Genomic DNA, 19,454 nt, shown 5'->3' with positions numbered 1-19,454 from the left:
GATAAGATGCACATGTGAAAGGAGCATCTGTCATCAAGCTTCTGCAGAATCGATCAGACTTTCTTTCTGAGGACAAGCCAAACCGATATTAATAGTTTACTTACATATACTGAAACACCTGCCCACTAAGGACAAGTGCAAAAGGGAAGACAGATAGTGGAGAATGTTATAGACAATATTAAACTAAGTGGCAAGATAAAGGAGAAACAAAGCTGTAAAGGCATGTAAATTAGAAGACATTTATTTTGCTCAAATTTCTAGAATTCTTTCTCTTTTTAGGTATGACAGCTATTCGCAAGAGCATGTAAAGGAATGCACAGGGAGAAGCAAGGCATTGCATCACAGGGAAAAATAGTGATAGTGATAGCACCTTGCACTTGCTTGCCATGATAAGGTCTGGCTCCCTAGTGACTCTGAATTGGATAAAGAGGTTAGAAGATGGAGAGATGTATAATTCACTAGTAAGACCTCAAGAAGAATATTGTGTATAAATGTGGTCACCACTTTATAGAAAAGATAGTGCAGCTCTGTAATCAATCCAGAAAAGAGCAACCAGATGCATTACAGAGCTTAAAGTAATGTGCTCTACTGAAGTGAAAAAAATGAACAATGAAGGCAACTTAAGGCGACCTAATACAAGTATTTAAAATTATCATAAGCCATTGACAAAGCCAATGCATTGGACTTCTTGATTTGTGAAACATAAACAAGAGGATGCAAATAGAAACTATGCTTTTAAAACCAAGAACAGAAGGCTCTTCACCCAAAGGGTTGTGAGAGTATGGAACAAGCTACCCAGACATGTTGTTAAAGTCAATAACATTGTGTCTTTCAGAAATGGCTGGAGGAGATCCGTGGATCAATTAGCTTTTAACTGCCAAACAGACCAGATGGTTTCCACTCATTTGCAACTATTCTTATGTTTTTCTTATCTTTGAAGATTCTCCATTGTTGAGTTAATCAAGAATCAAGAACCGAATTAGGATCAAGTCTCAGGAAAAAGTGGAGTCTTTCAGACTTATGACAATGGAAAAAAAAACATTCAAATGAACCTTGATTCACACATAGAAATCGATAGAGTTGCAATCTTCTGCACCACCTGCTGACTGCATGAGATAAGACACTTGGTTTTTGTTTTAACCTGCTCTAGTTTACTTGAAAGATACTGTATGTGTGACTGTTGCTACTCTATCTATGCAGCTGGGGTGTTATTAAGTTTTGGTTGTAAACAGAGGCAATGATGATGTATCAAATGTAAGTGATTTAATGAATAATATATCACATATTTGTTTAAAGTGATGTACCATGGCTATAAAAATTCACCCCCTTGGACTTTTTTACATGTTATTGTTATAAGTAAATCAAAATCCTACAAATCCTCCTAAATTATTTATATATAACTGAAAATAACTGATAACATTAGTATTTGCTCCCCTTGAGTCAGTACTTGGTAAGATGCACCTTTGGCACAAATTACTGTCTTCTTGGCTCTGCTATGAAGTCTTGCATAAGTGATGTTTACATCATAACTAATAAGGAATCAGGATGATTGTGTTAGTGCAACACAAATACAATACACAATTGCATTATAGACAGTGTGGCAGCAAGTGTTTTCATCAAGATGTTACTCAATAATTTCCTTCATTTGCTACAGTAAGTAACAAGTCAGCATATATTCTGTTTTGATTAATTCTTAGTTTGAAGTTGTTAAATATGCATGCAAGAGTTGTCTTTCAGTTAATCCATTAAAAGTCTTATTAGTTGAAAACATGAGGGAAATGCGATCTATTAAGGAGCTTACAACCTGGATTTAGACCAGTGTGTTGTAAATGGTCTGAATTTGTTCCCAGTTTCTCTGTGAGACAAAAATCATGTTAAGAAGAGAAAAAGTAAATATTATCATCACTAGGTAAACAGCAGCCATATCACCCTGCAACTCACAATTGGCAACCCACTGAAGCTAAGCAGGTGTGAACCTTTTCAGTACCTGGATGGGAGACCTCCAGAGGAAAACTAAGGTTGCTGCTGGAAGAGGTGTTAGTGGGGCCAGCAGGGGGCGCTCAACCTGCGGTCCATGTGGGTCCTAATGCCCCAGTATAGTGACGAGACGTAAAACTGAGGTCCTGACTCTCTGTGGTAAATCTCAGTAAATCCCAGGGCATTTCTCTGAAAGAGTAGGGGTGTGACCCCGGCGTCCTGGCCAAATTTCCCATTGGCCCTTACCAATCATGGCCTCCCATCTATGAATTGGCTTCATTACTCTGCTCTCCTCCCCACTAATAGCTGATGTGTGGTGAGCGTTCTGGCGCACTATGGCTGCCGTCGCATCATCCAGGTGGATGCTGAACGTTGGTGGTGGTGGAGGGAAGTCCCCATTACCTGTAAAGCACTTTGAGTGGAGTGTCCAGAAAAGCGCTATATAAGTGTAAGCTATTATTATTATGGGTATATTTTTTTAAATGAAAGGAAAAAGGGTGGACAGTATTTTTTTTCCTGCTTCTGTCAATGCACAACTATTTATTATTGTACACAGGGTTCTTGTGATAATGAAAACACAGTTATGTTCTTTTCAATTTGAAGTTTACTTATACTATCCTTCTTTGCCTGCACTTTAAAAAAATGGAATTTAGGGAGAGGTATAACCTTCAAATCCACAGCAGAGTATCTTTCCATTCAATTTGAAGAGGTTTCCAAAGTCTATTTTATCTGAATCACTTGGCCATCAAATAGATAAGCTAAGGAACAGCAGCTACACAAAATCAAAAAGAACACACAATGTTATGTGATTTACAAAATGTAAAAACACTCATGCGAAGGATATGTATTTCTATATTTTCTTATTTACAGTACATTCCGTAGGTTTTATGGTTATAATGCACTATCCTTGTGAGCATACAATCCCATTTGCATTATATTTACCTTGTACCTCTAATTGAAATTTCATTCATTTTCATTCATCTCAATTTTAATGTTCATGTATAGAGGGAACTTGTGAACAAACCACGGCAAATTATTTTTTTAAGCTGGAAACAACTCTAAACAATTACTGTAAATACTGTATAATGTACCCATGGTGCCTTTTATGCTGTAGAATTTAGCGATTTATCCATTTGTATAACTATTTTCCCAGATTACTGTCTCTTAATTTTATGCAGGCTGATCAAATGTAGCATTAACAGTGCCATCTAGTGTCAATGTAAAATAACTATAAAATTGCCAAAGTGTAAAAAGTCTTGTATACAGAATACTTCAAGTGACTATCCTACAGTAGGATAAGCACCACATAAAAAAAGTAGTAACAGAAATTTAGAAGGCACAGCTTTTCAAAAATGTGTTCAGTAGTAAAACCACAGATAAACTAGGTTAGTAAAGTAGTAATTAAATCTTCTGTAGCTTAATACAATTACAATATTGTAACAGCAAAGTAGTAATTGTTACAATTATAGAAATAGACTTTCAGTTTCTCAAGTTAATCAAAACATAAATCAACAACATGAGGATGATTTCTAAAACTATTGGCTGATGTGTTCATCAAACATTTACCAGCTACTTTAAGGCTTAGACAGGCTTTTAACATTTAGGGCCTTTAAGGACCATATTTGTGTTCATTTTAGAAACAAAGAAGTCAATGTTTTAAAGTTCAGTAATTACAAGTTCATTATATTAGTTGTAATAATCAGAATATGGATTGATAAAAGTATCAAGTTATTTTTTTTACAAAGGGTCTCCTTACTTTTCTTTGAACTCTATAGGCTTAGCTATTTTTTGTCACAACAACAGCACAAGATAGTTATGTTGTGGAAATTTGTAACTATAAAATCTTTTAATTGCCCAGTGCCCTGAGCCTTAAATGTTTAAAAATGGCCTTTTATACTCTTTCTTCAACACTGGTGTGCTTGGCATAGTGATACTGTAAAGAAGGGCTGCAAATCAAATGAAATCAGCTATGTACAGGGAATGCTTCAAGTACTTTTTCTGAAAAAATGCACTACAATACCATATTCTGAAAGCAACTCATTTTGTTTCTGTCACCCACCCACAATACACCACCCCTGCCCAGGTGGCGACCTCTTTCTCTTCTAAGTCCATAGATAATCCCATCAATTGCATCACTGAAGGGCACAACAACATGCTCCCCAACCTCAGAGAGTCCTTTTTCTGAGCCAGTGAACCTGTCCAATGAAGAACTTCAATTTCCCATTGGTGGCAGAGAAGGGACATGCAGAAGCCAGTACAGGTAACTGTCATCCATTTTCCCAGCATTGCACATAAGGTTGAAGAGACTGACCCCAGAACACAGCCACATCTGAACACTCGCACATCATATGAGAAAAGGTGTCCGTTGCTCCCTCATTGCTCCTTGAGGGAACAGAGCACACTTTGGGGTGTCAGCGAATTCCATTAGGAAGAGAATCTACTGTAAGTAGTCTCCAAGAAATGGCTCCATCTGCAATGCTGCATGTTCTTTTGTATGGATTGTGTTACACACAACATGTACTATTCACTTCAGGAGAATGACCGAAATTCAGTTCAGGATAATGTTTGAAAATAGCACAACAATGTCACCAATTTTCCTGGTAATCTTATTTCTAGGCACCTGGAAGAAAAGGTGACTGTTATGGTATCAAAGATGACCAGGAACGGTCAACATAAGCACTACTGACAATTCAGTTAAATGGAGTTTGGGAGAGTGCTGTTAACATATACTATAAAGTTGGGGTAGATGCGGCCGCAAGTTATGTAACATCAAAGGCATATTAAATATTGTACATAAAAAAGTATTAATAATCATCATGAATGACAAAGAGAAATGTTGAGAGTTGGTGGATTTCCAAATTGCACTGACATTTTTGCTGGCACTTAAAGTAGATTGTGTGGGTATGACCCTTCTTTGTGTACCCAGAGGGGTGGACGCCATTGAATAGCACTATACAATACTGCTGGATTGAATGCTAATAGTTAGAAATCATTATTGAGAATGATAAATTTGATTTTCACCCCTGTTGATTCAGAAAGCATAGGGAACATTCAAGTGAGTGCCACTAAATGGGGCAATTGTGCAGCCTGCTCTAAGGTCAGTAGTTTTTGGAAATATTTGACTTTACGAAATATTAACTATTTGAAAGAAGATGGCCTTGACATTTGCACTGACTTTGTATGCAAATTGTAGTGTTTTTTGCACTTTTGTAAATATAGTACAGATAACCTAGAAGAATTTTACATAACATATAACAGAATCCGTCTTCAAGGAAGGTTCTCATATTGTAACTGTGAATGTTAAATGTACTATACACAGGTAATTCTGCAACTATATTGAGAAAACAGGCACACTTTAATTAGCAGAGGAACAAATGGCCAGTAAGAAAAGGTTCAGAGCCTAGTCCAATATGAATATGTCACTAAATTGCTTTTAATACTGGGAAATGTGATTGTGCTTTCTGAGGTCAATTCACAAGAATCAAAGAACTAGTCACAATATGCCAGTAAGACTACATTCCAGAAACTTGTCGCAGAATGTCGCAGTCAGAAAAAAATTTGCAACAAAATTCTTTCAAGCAAACGTTGAAGACAAGAAGAAAAAATGCATTGCTGAAAACATTAACCCCCTGCTAATACCACACATGAGTATGGAAATTAATATTAGCACATTCAGTGAAAGAACTGAAGTTGCAGGTATGCAACAATCATGTAACACCCAAGGAGCAAGACGGGAAGTGCCTTTAGAGCAAACTCTTGTGAGCTGATGGACTTATAGTGGGGTCTGTCCAGTTTCCTGAAAGCTTTGTTGAACACAGCTGGTTGGTTGACAATTTAAAATCAGCAAGCAGAGGCTTCCAGTGGCTGTTGACCACTGATGGATAAAAGAAGCATGAAAGGACACATTGTTGAAGTCTGACTGTTTTTTTGAAAGAGAGGGTAAGAGGAAAATGTATTAAATGTGGTTAGAGCTTGGACAGAGGTTTTTGTTTGCTTTGATTTTTTTTCCTTGCACTGTTATATACTGAGTGCATTTCTCCTTATGACTGTATGTGCAGGTGTTTCCGAGAGACCCACATATTTATGCACTCCACTGCCGGATACCACATATGGTGAAGGAAGAAGCACAGGTTGTGTTCTTGGGGAGCAGAGTGTTTGGTCAGAATGCAGGGGAAATGTTTTTTTTTTAATATACAGTATACTGTATATAAACATAAGATTGGATCTGATCAAACAACTGATCCCTTCCATCAACAGTCCCTTTGAACCAACAGTGACTCAAACCCTGGAGGAAAATTAGCATCAAACAACTGCAACAGAAAATAAAGGAAATAATTGAAAGCAGAATACCTGAAAAAGGAGACAACTGGCACCAGAGGAAAGGGAAAACATGAATATTAAGAAGGAGATGCCAAAGGCCAGGAAATTTCTGCATAGATCAGAAAAAATAAGAATAAAACATACAGTACAGTAGACCTTATCTGAGTCTACCCAGGGAAAAGACAATTGTCCTCCAGTTTAAAATGTGAGAACAAAATGAAAAAACTCCTTTCCACAAAGGAAAGAATGGGCACAAAAGCAAACATCCACAAAACTACCAGAATGGCAGGTAAGAAAACAAATTACCATGTTCTGAACTGATACAGAGAGGGGGTTAGGATGGAAATTGTAAAAGTCTGGAGGATAAAGTTTCTGATTCTAAATGATAACTGACAAGGATGAGAGTGAATGTTTATTGAAGATTCTAATGAAAGTAAGAGAAGAGCTGAAGAGGTCCCAGAGCAGCAATGACAGCCTCCAAGGTAGAACTGAGGTAGGCCAGGCAAGAATCGACTACCCTCAACAAACTGCAGTCCACAATATCCAGTGAATAGTGAAGTGAAAGAAGGACACAGATAGTCTTCATCTAGGCTGTTCGCAGAAGACCTCTGAAGCAGTAGATTCTCTTTGTAGAACCCATTCTGGAGGCCAGCCAGAGAAAAGAAAAAAAGAAGTTGCAACATTGAAGAAATTTCTCCAACGAAAAGAAGTTGAACGACCAATGTTTTACATCTATGATCTTACTGTAAAATAGTGGGAAGCAATAAAAAAATAGCTATCCTCTAAAGAGCTCAGACCACAGAACTGCTGTCATGCCATGATCAAAGGAAATCTCTGAGGACTTCAGAAAAAGAGTTATTGATACTTATCAGTCTAGAAAAGGTTGCAAAGCTCCCCTACTCTGCTGTTAGACATAATAGTCATGGTAGTATATCAAGCAGAACCACTGCCCTCCAAAAAGAACATGGCTGCCCATCATAAGTTCACCAAAGAACACAAGGCTTCTAGAACAATGTCTTCTGAAAACTAAACTTTTTTGCTAAAATTCCTTGGCCTCAATATAAAAAGTCATTTTTGGCAAAAAACAAACACTAATAACAGAGGAACCTCATCTCAGCCATCAAATATGATGGTGGAAGTGTGATGGCTTTGGGATGCTTTGCTCCCTCTGGCCTGGACAGCTTGTCATCATTAACACAGCCATGAATTAAACATTGTATCTGATGATACTAGAGGGAAACTTCAGGCCACATATCCATGACCTTAAGCTGAAATGAAAGTGTAGCAAGACAATGATCTTAAACAGCCGGGCAGATCTACAAAAGAATGGCTGCAGAAGAAGCAATATAATATTCCAAGCTCTACAACGGCCTAGTTAAGTACAATAGCCTAGTTAAGTCTGAACCTAAACCCCATCAAATTGTGGCAAGACATGATGTGTGCTGTCAAGGCAAGGTAGCCCTCAAATGTCACAGTTCTGTAAGGAGGAATGGGCCAAAACACCACAAAACCAACGTGAGAGACTGATTGGTTTAGCTGCTCAAGGGGGTGCCACCAAGTACTCAGGGTGTCACTGGATTAAGTACTAATGACATTTTAGATTTCAAATATGTAAAATATGTGAAAATCTTAAGTTGTCTACAAACTTTTTCTCACCACTGTATATAGCTAAATTGTGCATCTTAAATTGCTTAACAGACCACTACTACAGAATATGCATGGATAAACCTTTAGAAAACTGGGAAAAGGTATCACAGATATGTATAGTGTAACTATAATTATATTTATAGTATAATTATAATATTATTTCTACACTTATCAATAACATCATTGAACAAATTAGAGAAATAGCCTTTTTACATACAGCACACTCTTACTTGTGTCCATAGTAATATACACATTACATATTTTATTTGAAATTTTAATTTATATATATTATTCCCATGTACATAATCACAGCTAAATAACAAAGCCTTTCACTCTACTAATGGTGCTAAAGGATGACTTACTTATAAATATATAAATCTTTTAACAAAGGTGCAAAAATGTACAGTAAGCACCCTTTGATATACAGTAGTACTAACATACTGTATGCCAATGTAAGCATGCACATTGTTTCTAATCAATTGCTGGTGCCTTACAGATCGTTAGTTGCCCAATCACTACAACTTGTAATTTTAATTTGATTTTTTTTCTTAAAAAACAATAACATGATTTGACTTACTATCAGAAGAAGCTTTCAGAAGTTCAACACATTGGGATAAATATGCTACTAAAATGTCATGGTCTTGTCAGGTGGATCACTCACAATCAGCACACTGAGGTGAGTGAATGATTAACAGATTCAGTTAAAAACTGTACAAAACATAGATTTGGTTGCTGACCAATGCCTTGCTGTTGTTAACATTGACCAACTGAACAAATACTGTATATAATCTGTTCAAATTTTTCATCTTCTGTCTGAAATGGTTATTGCTTTCTCTCAGTGGAATACAAGCTATAAAAGAAAGTTTATAAATGCCTTTAGACTAAAGGAACTTGACTTCCATAAAAATAGTGTTGTACTGACACTAAATCATTATCAGTAACATGAAAAGCTACACAAATATATTATATATAATTCTTTGAATAAGTGCTGCCAGATGGTAGCACCTTTTAAAATAATAGCAGAGACATTAATTATAGTCTAATGGTCTCTTGTACTGAACTGATTACAATAAAAGGACAGGACTTTAAGTGTGTAATTAAACTACAGAATTTAGCTGTGGTGAGTTAGATTTAGTATGAACTTTTGTGTTCATCCATCCATCCATTTTCTAACAGCTTTATCCAACTCAGGGTTGCAATTAAGCTGGATTCTATACAGGTAAGCAACAGACGCAAAGCAGGATATTCCCTGGACAGGATGCCGATGCATCACAGTACTGTATTCGTATATGCTTTATTATCTTTCTTCAGAACCTCCTTTCATATTAAAAGTACCTATACCTGAATATATCTTCAATTGAAATAATCACAGTTTTTACAGCAAACCATTACAACAATATTTAACGGCTACTATGCTTACTGTAATTATGAACATTTCATTTACAGCAACTACATAGCCAAAACAATCTTACTATTGCACCAGAAGAAGTTTCAAATTATAACCCATCCATTTTCTAACCACTTTATTCAATACAGGTTGCAGGGAAGCCAGAGCCTATCTCGGCAAGTTGCATGCACAAGGTAGGGTACACCCTGGACAGAACGCAAGTCCATCACAAACATGTACACACTCGTACCAGGACCAATTTTCCCAGAATAACCTACCAGAATGTATTACCAGTATTTGGATTGTGGGAGAAAACTGGTCCACCTGGAGGAAACCCATGGACACATGAGGAAAATATACAAACTCCACACAGATAGCACCCTAGGTCCAGAATTGAACGCAGGGTCCCAGCACTGTGAGACAGAGGTGCTTACCACTGCACAACCACCCCAGTAATTATACAGCAGAAATGCATTACAATCCACCATTAAGCATTCATAAATGAGGAGGAGGATGACCACCATTAAACTCTAAATCATAGAGTAATTCTCCATGACATCACTTCCAGAAAAACTGTAAATACCATATGAAGCCTTTCTGTCTTGCTGTGTGCATAGTTTACATATACTGTATGAGAACATTTGTTACCACAATTACTTCCTATCTGTTCCATAATGTCACATCTTTTCTTTATATAAAAAAAAAGTTTCCACCATTTCACTATAGGTATCCAGATCTGTTGCTATAATAGGGACTACTTCAGGTGAAGGGAAAATTCCCCGGTTCCAAGTGACTAAGTGGCCTGCTTGCTCAGCCTTTTAAATTCTTACCTTCAAACCCTGGTGTTGGATGATATCCTGTTTTATAGCTCCATAGCGCAGATCTTCCATAAAGGGTGTTTTTTTAAGAAATACTCCATAGAAAAAAAAACTTTTTCTTATTTTTTCCACGATCATTAGTATAAACTGATGGTGTGTTGGAGAACACACAACAAACTGAATAAAAAAAACAACAAAGCCAACTCTTTACAAAAAGAAGATGGAGGAAAAAAATAGCACAGAAAAACAAAACAACAAGGCATCAATCCTAGTCCACTAGTATCCTGCACTTGGTGATACAGTAATTGATCATGTTGCTGGATTCCAGTCTACAGCAAGGACCACTCTGCTACCTGTCTTCACCTGCTAGGCCTCATGTTTCATGTAGTCCACATCTTGTTTCCATTTCTGTTTCCTCTTCCCTCCCATTTCTTGTCCTCATTGTGTTTAATGAAATATTCTCATTTTTCAATCCAGTTGTTTAGTGTTCGACCCCCCCACCCACCTATTATTCCAAATTCACAATCCAGTGAGTTTAAGGATCCTGTACTTCCCCCTCTCTCTTTCACTAAATTTAATTTCTGTTCTCTCTTCTGTCTGTCTTCATAGTTGCCTGACCGTGGCCACTGTGCTGGTACTGTAGTGATTTCTTCCTCACTTCATTGTGAGCAGGAAGCTCCTTCTCCCTCACTTTAGGCAGTGGTCCTGGAGATCTGTATCGCTCTCAGGCCTAGAAATGTTTGCTCTTGTCCCATTATCTTTGGGAAAAGCATCCACATTTCTTCTTTCCCTCTGGGGCCCTCCTTCACACTCTTGTTCCCATCACTAGTCTCAAGCAGTTTTTTTCATTTCTAGGGAATAAAAGGGTGCCAAGTACCACCATTTTCAGACAGTTGTTTATTTGTTGCTTCAATCTAGTATATTCCAGGGGAAGGAGCCTCCTGTTCTCAGCCTCCAGCCACAGTGGACTCCTAGGATCTCTCATCCAAACCCAATATTTCTCCTTGAAGTTTTATTTTCAAATTCCCTATTGCATTGTTACCATCAGCCAAACAAGTGCTCTATTCCCAGGACCGCAATTACTGCCCACATTCTCCACCATATGAGGCAATTTATGGTAGCAAGCATCTTTTAAGTAGGTGGGTCTTGGGAAACAAATACAAAGAGACAACAATCCAAAACACTACAAAAATAGTCCTTTTATTTAAAGTGCAGTAAGAATACAAAATAAAACCATAGCTCTTTTCGAGCTCTAAATGTAATCCTTCATTACCCCTCTCTATGAATATAGCAGGACAGCTAAGCTTCTGAATGATACAAAACTCACAATGTCTACTGGCCAGTCTGTCACTTCCTTTCTCACTTCTTACATCAGGTGGATTTCAGATCCATAATATAAGTCTGTTTTGTTTTCTAGACAGCAGAAGCTGCTGGACAATACATCTCTCAACTTCCTGTGTTTTTTCACTTGTCAACAAAACAATTGTTTTCACAGAGGAAGGCAGATCATTCCCCACATACAGTATCTTCCATCTTGTCTGCAGCTACTGCTTTCTTACACCCTTGACTTGACAATGAAATGAAAAATAATTTTAGTGCTCTCCCCTTATAATCAAAGCCTTCGTATATTTACTCACAACCAACTTTGCCCCTTTTAAAATTCTTTAGTGTGAAAACTGTAAATGAAGTGTTCAAACATAAAACTGTATTCTTCTAATACATTTAGAGTTATACATATTTTCCAGGCTGTGTGGAAGCCTTGACCTTAATCACTTGTAAATACTTTATACTGCATTTGCATTTAAAATTAAATAGAACTTACATATACAAATATACTTTCTCAAGGGATAGTCAAGATATTTAAAAAAAAAGATATCCAGCTGAAAAAAACAAGTAAAGTGAGTGGAATTTAATTTTGATTTTATTGATACTTCTGTCGGAATCTTTTCTGTGGTTCAATGGTTATGCATTTTCTTTAATTGTAGTTTCTCATATATTTAAGTGATTATATTATATAAGTGATTCACATTTTTCTTTTAAATAGAGGACAGCGCTTTGATGCCCTCTTGTGGTAAATTCCATTTATCCTAAAATATTTTTGAATAGATTTTTTTTTCCTGTACCTGTAATTAAACTGATTACAAATATTTTCTATAAAATGAGTGCTCTGCATATCCACATCCAATATACAGTAATCTCCTGTTGACAAGAATTAAAAATGAAAAGTACACCATATCAGTTTATAATTTCAGTAATGATCAGTTCCTTGCCACCAGGAAGTGGCATGAAAACAACAACACCTAAAAGTAAATTATTTTTTTAAGTTACAGATGTTTTACAAAACCCTAGTCCTTCCCTACTGTAAATAGCTACAGTAATATTTACACTGTAAGTATGCTAAGTGTAAGAACTAATATCTTTGTGAGGCCATATTATTTTCAAGATACTCCTAAATTTATAGCTGTTCATGTTCAAGAACATACTCACGAAATCACAATTTAAGGAGTAAAGAGAAACAAAATATGACAGAGAGAAAGGAGGCTTAGCTCTCCTCAAAGATTCCAGTGTACTTTAAACAATATGAGGTCAAATTTAAAACATAAATAAAAGCCCATCTTGTGCATCTTACAATAAGTAGATAATTGTAATCCACCAAACGAAGTGCAGAGCACTAAATTCTAACTTTCACCTCTGCCTGTAATCATTATCAGAGAGCACACAGAGCTGTTCAAAGTTTACACTTTAAGCCTTTAGCATTAAGCTCCATAAGATTTCTCCTGAACACAATAAGCAAGAACATATTTTCCTAATTCTTAACTTACCAACTTTCCAAATGATAGTATGATAAAGATTACTCAAATCCTACTCATTTGATGTGCAAAAATAATTAAAGCAGCTATCATAGGCTTACTACTGCTGTATGTTTTGCACTGTACAATATCCAAGTTGTAAACTAAAACCACGTGGGAGGAATATATTGCTACAATGGCCTGGATAATAATTAACTAGGATTCATGAAAGGATATTGTCTGGCACTAAAATGGCATTACATTTCCCATGGTTTATGCTGGGTTTCCACAGTTCCCACCAGTGGAACCACCAATATACATTTTCTGCATTAATTAATATAATGTACAGTTTTGAGAAAACTTTTGTGAGCTCCAAAGATAAATATGGAAATGTTATAGTTTTACTATGATAGTCTTCTTGAATCGAACCCTTTATGTAAATATCTCACATAGTTTATAGTGACCAATTCCATGTTTATTTAAATAAAATGATGCATGAACCCAATAATGAGTAATGTAGATTGAAAAAACATAAGCAAAATCCTAGTTTCACTGGTTCAATTATGGGAATAATTACAATTTTAAATGTGTTTAAATAATTGGGTAGATCCTGAAAGGCCCCACCTTATATAAAGATCAGAAATGTTGTGAGATTTGTGTTCACCAAACAGGTGTGTAGAAACAAGTTATGTCACAAACTAAGGAAATCCATAAGAACTTAAAAAAAGAGTTATTGATGCTCATCAGTCCAAAAAATCACAAAATCACTTCTAAGCATTTGGGATTCCACCAATTCAAATTAAGGCAGTCTTAAAAAAATGAGAAGGGTCAAGACTTTGTTGTCCTACCACAATCTCTCTAAGAGCTGTCAGGACAACCATCAAGGAAGTTACAAAGAACCACAGAATAAAATCCAGGAAACTATAGGCCTTTCTTGTCATGGCTAATGTGATTGTCCATGACTGAAGTATCTAAAAAGACTGAACAGAAAATGGTATTCATGGAAGGATAGAAAGGAGAAAATCAAAGTCAAAGGCAGAACTCTTTGGCCTCAATGAAAAATGTTATGTTTGGTGAAAACCAAACACCGCTTTCAAACAGAAGAACCTTATCCCAGCTGTCAATCCTGATGGTAGAAGTGTGATGGTTTGGGGATCCTTTGCTACCTGGGGACCTGGATCAGAAAGCAGAAGCTTCTGAAATGTATAATTGAATGTATCATTCAAGAGGAGAATGTCAGGCCATTTGTCTATGACCTGAAGCTAAACCAAAAGTGCTTTTTTTGCAGAAAGACAATTATGCTAAATTTACTAGTAGATCTACAAAAGAATGGATGCAGAAGAAGAAATGCTGCATTTTACAGTGCAACGGCCTAGTCACAATTTAGACCTAAACCCCATTGAAATACTGTGGCAAGACCGAAAGCAAACCTCAATTGTCAACAGAGCTGAAGGAGTTTCACTAAGGAGAACTGGGCCAAAATTCCTCAAATCTGACATGAAACTGATCAATGTTTAGTTGGATTCATTGTGGGTGCCATCAGTTGCTGAATCAAAATGTTCACATACTTTGTCACAGTTGGATATTGAATGTTGTATCATTTGAGGATAAATAAATATTAAAAAACTTTAATGTTTTGTGTCATTTGTTTAATCAGGTTAACTTGATCTATTATTAGGATCTTAAATTAAGATCTAATACATTTTAGGTTTCAAGTATGTGAAATATTTGAAAATCCTTAGGGGTTCACAAATTGTGTTTGTACTGTATGCAGTTCTTTTGTGCCTGGGAAACACCCATATGTGGTTGGCAAGTGGAAACCAGGTTATCTCACTAACATTTCATGTCTTGGATGATGTTTTCAGTCTACACTTTACTCCAGGAGTCTTTGCTGCGACTCACACGTCTCTGGACTCATGGAGGTTTCTGTGTGGCACAGTGGTGCAGTGGTTAGCACTGCTTCCTCACTGTGTTGGGGCCCTGGGTTAATTTCCTGGTGTGCTATCTGCATCGAGTTTCTCTGTTCTTCACACGTTAGCTTGGGTTTCCACCCACAGTCCAAGGAACTAGTATGTTAATTGGCTTCTGGGAAAATGGCCTTAGTTTGAGTGTGTGCATTTTTGTGTTTGTGTCTGTGTGTGCCCTGCGATGGAGCACATTTTGCCATGCACTGCCGCAGTACACTCTGGCTCCCCTGCAACCCTGTATTGAATAAAGTTTAGATGATAGATGAATATCATAAGATACGTTGCTTGTTCAGATTGCTTCCCGGTACACTGCTGCATTCAGGCAAATGTCAGGATGGGATATGTTAATTCCTCCTTATCTTTTGAAAAGAGATATCTCCTGTTACCCACAGTTACTTTTACTGATTGATGATTCATCTTTGACATTACTGTGCAAAAAAAGGATATAATAAGATGGTACTACTGCTGCTAAAAAATGATAGTGCAAGGTTAGCTAACATCTGGCCCCTTCCTTGGCATCAATAAGCTTTTCTGTTTTGTTACATTTTCCATAGCCTGTATCCATGGTGCTATGACACAGACTATTAGATCATGGAGTCTGTTATTATCTCATATGTTTTCTATTCTTATCATTCTTGTAGTCCTTTTTTTATGTCTTTTAGAAGTGGGTTTTTCTTTCAGGTGGGAGTGGGGCGTGTGTTTTGTTTTGCTCTCAAAAAAGGATGGGCAACATTTTACTGGACCAATATTCACAGCTTTGTCAGTTTCTGGGTTCCAATGAGGAGCACAATACATATCAATGGAATATGCCAGAGCCATTACTTATACACACAGCTCTTCTGTTTCAGCATCCTATAGTAGTTTGTGCTGGTTAGCTGTTGCATTATGTTCACCAATGTTTGGTTCTTCCAGAGATCTTTTGAAGATGTTAATGGAACCAAGGACCAATGTTAGTGAAAATGTTTTAAAAACATGCATTTGCAAAGAAAATGCAGTTACAGAATACAGAACAATTTGAGGTCTTGACATGGTAACTGATAAAGTGATGTGATAGATGAAGAAAGATGAGTGAACCAGAGATGTGCCACATAACCAAATAAAAAAATGAAAATGTCAGATATACTGCAACAACTATCATTTAAAATGTTAAAACTGATTATGGTTTTGTAAAACCAAAACAACAATGACAAGTTGACCATCAAAAGAGAATACTTAGCTAGTTACAAAGTTGTTTAACAAAGTGTTAGTTATTTTGCCACTCTCATTCCACATCAGAAACTTTTTTTTTCTTGAATTTCAGTTCAGTTCTAAAATACATTAAAAAATGTAGCTTTTCAGCAACTTTTTGGTATTGTATGTTTTACGCTATGTTATTAGCCAGCACTGTTATAGGGGAAATACGCCTCATCTATAAACCTAAGCCAGAACTTCCTTATGGATCCCCCTGGTTTAACTAAATAATAATGCAAAATGAACTTTACAGCACTAAGAGCAATCTAGAATAGTAGGTTGGTAAATGTCATTTTTAATTGCAAAAATACACAAACATATATATACTTTAACGATTCCAAAATGTAGAGATCTGAAGGATCAAAAACCAAAATGCTGTGAACTGAATCATCACTTTAATCCTCAAGGGAAATATTGCACAAACTACAGAAACCATTCTATCCCTGAGGCTCCACAGGGAGTAACAAGAACAGCACAGCAAGTCATTTAGAACTAATTACATTAGTTTTAACATTTCCATGAGCCCAATTATCTCATGTGCTGCCTTGGTATTCCCACTTGAAAACAAGTTTTGCTTCAATTCTACTAAACATATGGTAATATGCTGCGTTTCCATATAATAAAGAGAATTTTACTTTTTAATCTATGACCTAACAGTTTTATCATCTTCACATGTAAAAATCTATAATCTAGACATATTAAAAATATAATAGAATATTAGAATTCCAAATATATTCATGCACTATGTATAAGAAGTTATTAATCAGACATGATGCACATGTTATTATTTCAGCTCATAAAAAAGTCAAAGACCTTAATCCAAAAAGTCTGTAATGCTCATGATCAAACTTACTCATAGTAATTTACTGAGGGAATTGTGATTCCTTCATTAATTTACCCAAATATAAACCAATTTTTTTTCAGATTTTAGGGTGGTACAATTTGCCTGCAGTTTATTTTTTAATACAAGTGAAAATAAAATCTGAAGTTGATTTGGTTGTTGATATATTTATCACCAGACCTAAACAATGTTGAACTGTTTGCGAGTACTGTAATGGTGTGTTGTTACAATATTTATTTGTAGTTATCCAAAATGAACAAGAGATCACAGTACACTTTTGCATTCAAGAAGGAGAACCTGTGCACTGAACAGTATGGGAATCGTCCAACTGGAAGGCAGTTTGAAGTGGACCAGCAGCATATAAGAAGATGGAGAGGGATGAAGGAAGAGTTTTTACGTGAGAAGGAAGCAAGAAACCTCTTTAGAGGAAGAAAGCATGGAGTTTTTTTGAACATTAGTTGCATTTTGTCTTCTTTTTGTTTCTGTTTTGACTCCTCTCCATTTTCATTTATTTATAACAAAGAGATCTTTTTTTCATTTCAACCATTGCTATTCAGAAAGGTAACTTGTGCTTTGTAAAGTTCTTTTCAATTTCCGCAGTCCAGATTCCTGGGTGTGGCATTTATTCTGGTAAATACTGTGTTACTGCATGTGCCTTAGGTCTCCAGCAATTTTTGTGTGGCTATTCGATCATTTATCATGCCATTCTAACACAGACAGAGAAAGTCTCTCAGACCTTCTCAGACACATATTGTAACCTATGTACTGTACATTCAGTAGTTTTGTCTTAAGCCCCCATTTAAACCTTTTAAAATATAACAGTAAAATAAAACATGAAATTAAAGCATAAAAGCAACTCCAAAAACACTATGTAGCCAATACACAACTGTTTGCATGATTCCCTTTTGTTAACATATTCTACTTTGAACATTACATGATTCCAATATTTGTTTTGTAAATGTAAATGATTTTGTGCTGAGAGAGGTTGGTTCACTGCAAACTATAGTTTTTAGAGCACTCTAAAAGCAAACTACGGTGTATGTTATTAATGGAGTCAAATTAACATTTTGTATTTGTAATTTTAAGATTTGAATTTATGTACAAGTTTGTGTGCTGTGTATATTATTTGTGCCACAATCATTAAATTAAGTGGGAAACTAAATAATCATTAGAAGTACCTCTTTTTCAGCCCACAAAAAACAATGTCATGCTACATGGGTTTTTTTCTGACCTATATTAGCAAGCTTCTGTTTTATATAGGTGAGATTTTACTTGCAAGGAAAAAAAGCATTTTGATACTGTTTCTCAACAAAGAACCTGTGTTGTTAAACTTAATATTATGACCATTAATGAACTAAAAAAAAGATGTGTCACACTGGTATTTTATCATGGAACTTTCATGTTTTAACATTCCCGGTGTAACAACATCTAATACTTTTCACAAATTATTATACTGTATTAAAGCACTTTATTCTTATAATTTTATGGTTATAATTTCTGATTCTCCTCTAAACATTTTGGGTTAGGTTTTCCATTAATTAGTATATCTGTTCACTCAATGAAATCCCCAACATTTGAGAAAATATTGAATGTTTCAACACGGATAAATACTTTTCTTAGTAATTGTGAGAGTAATGTATATGCTCAGCCAAAAAAAAAAGAATATTCAGGAAGCAAGAATTCAAGAATTTCTCAAATAAATCACATATCACATTCTCGTTGATCCCACAGGAAATTACAATTCCTTAACTCTAAAACATTTTATATCTTGAAATGATTCATTTAAAATACAAAGTATTTCATTTTTAAAAAGCCAAATAAAAACAACACATGATTTTTTTCCTAAATAATTGTATGAAAGTATAACTTACCAGAAAGCAGTTAAGTCCACTAGTGCTCTGAACATAACAATTTTAGAACTGCTTGAAACCTTTCTATGCTAGTAATAAGAAATGCAATTATGAGGTAATAGAATTATCATCACATGGCAGATTTAAATCAAGTAAAACTACTGTATGCAAAAGGCTTGAAACAAGCTACATTAAGAGGCCTGTATATTTTTTAGTTATATATGATATGTTGCCTCCAAGAGGTTTGATTACCTGTATATCTTTGGATTAAGATGCTAAAAGTAAGGATTTTTTAATCAGTCGTAATTACCTGGATGTGTCTTTCCAATAAATAAAAAAAAGGAAATAGCAATGAATCTTTACAGATAAAGTAAAATAAGTCTTCCATCCATCCATTCATTTTCTGACTGCTTCATTCAGTTCTGGGTCACAAGGGAGTCAGTGCCTTAGCAAGCAACATACAGTATGTAAGGATAGGTTTCCAGTCTGTCACAGGGCAGACACAAACACAGAAACACACACTCATACAAGGACCAAATTTCCCAGAAGCCAATTAAGCTACCAGTATGTCTATTGATCGTGCGGGGAAACAGACAGGAACACAAGAACTCCACACAGATAGCACCCT

General features: G+C 35.9%; 1 protein-coding gene across 2 annotated transcripts in view; it reads right to left on the bottom strand.

Annotated features, from left to right (window-relative positions):
* slc2a9l2 (solute carrier family 2 member 9, like 2) overlaps positions 1–18,872 on the bottom strand; it is a 278,540-nt gene extending 259,668 nt beyond the window's left edge. The window contains exon 1 of one of the 2 annotated variants that reach the window (XM_088913608.1): positions 18,848–18,872. The gene's annotated coding sequence lies outside the window, so the exon portion shown is untranslated. Of the gene's footprint in view, positions 1–12,971; positions 13,003–18,847 lie in introns of those variants that run through there. The other variant, XM_088913616.1, reaches the window with a different exon arrangement.
* Positions 18,873–19,454: the final 582 nt, after the last annotated feature.

The sequence above is a fragment of the Atractosteus spatula genome, chromosome 1 (assembly GCF_055471065.1).
Source record: "Atractosteus spatula isolate fAtrSpa1 chromosome 1, fAtrSpa1.hap1, whole genome shotgun sequence".
NCBI lineage: Eukaryota > Metazoa > Chordata > Actinopteri > Semionotiformes > Lepisosteidae > Atractosteus > Atractosteus spatula.
The sequence above is the reverse complement of the archived record's forward strand: the minus strand, read 5'-3'. Positions and strand labels throughout refer to the sequence as shown.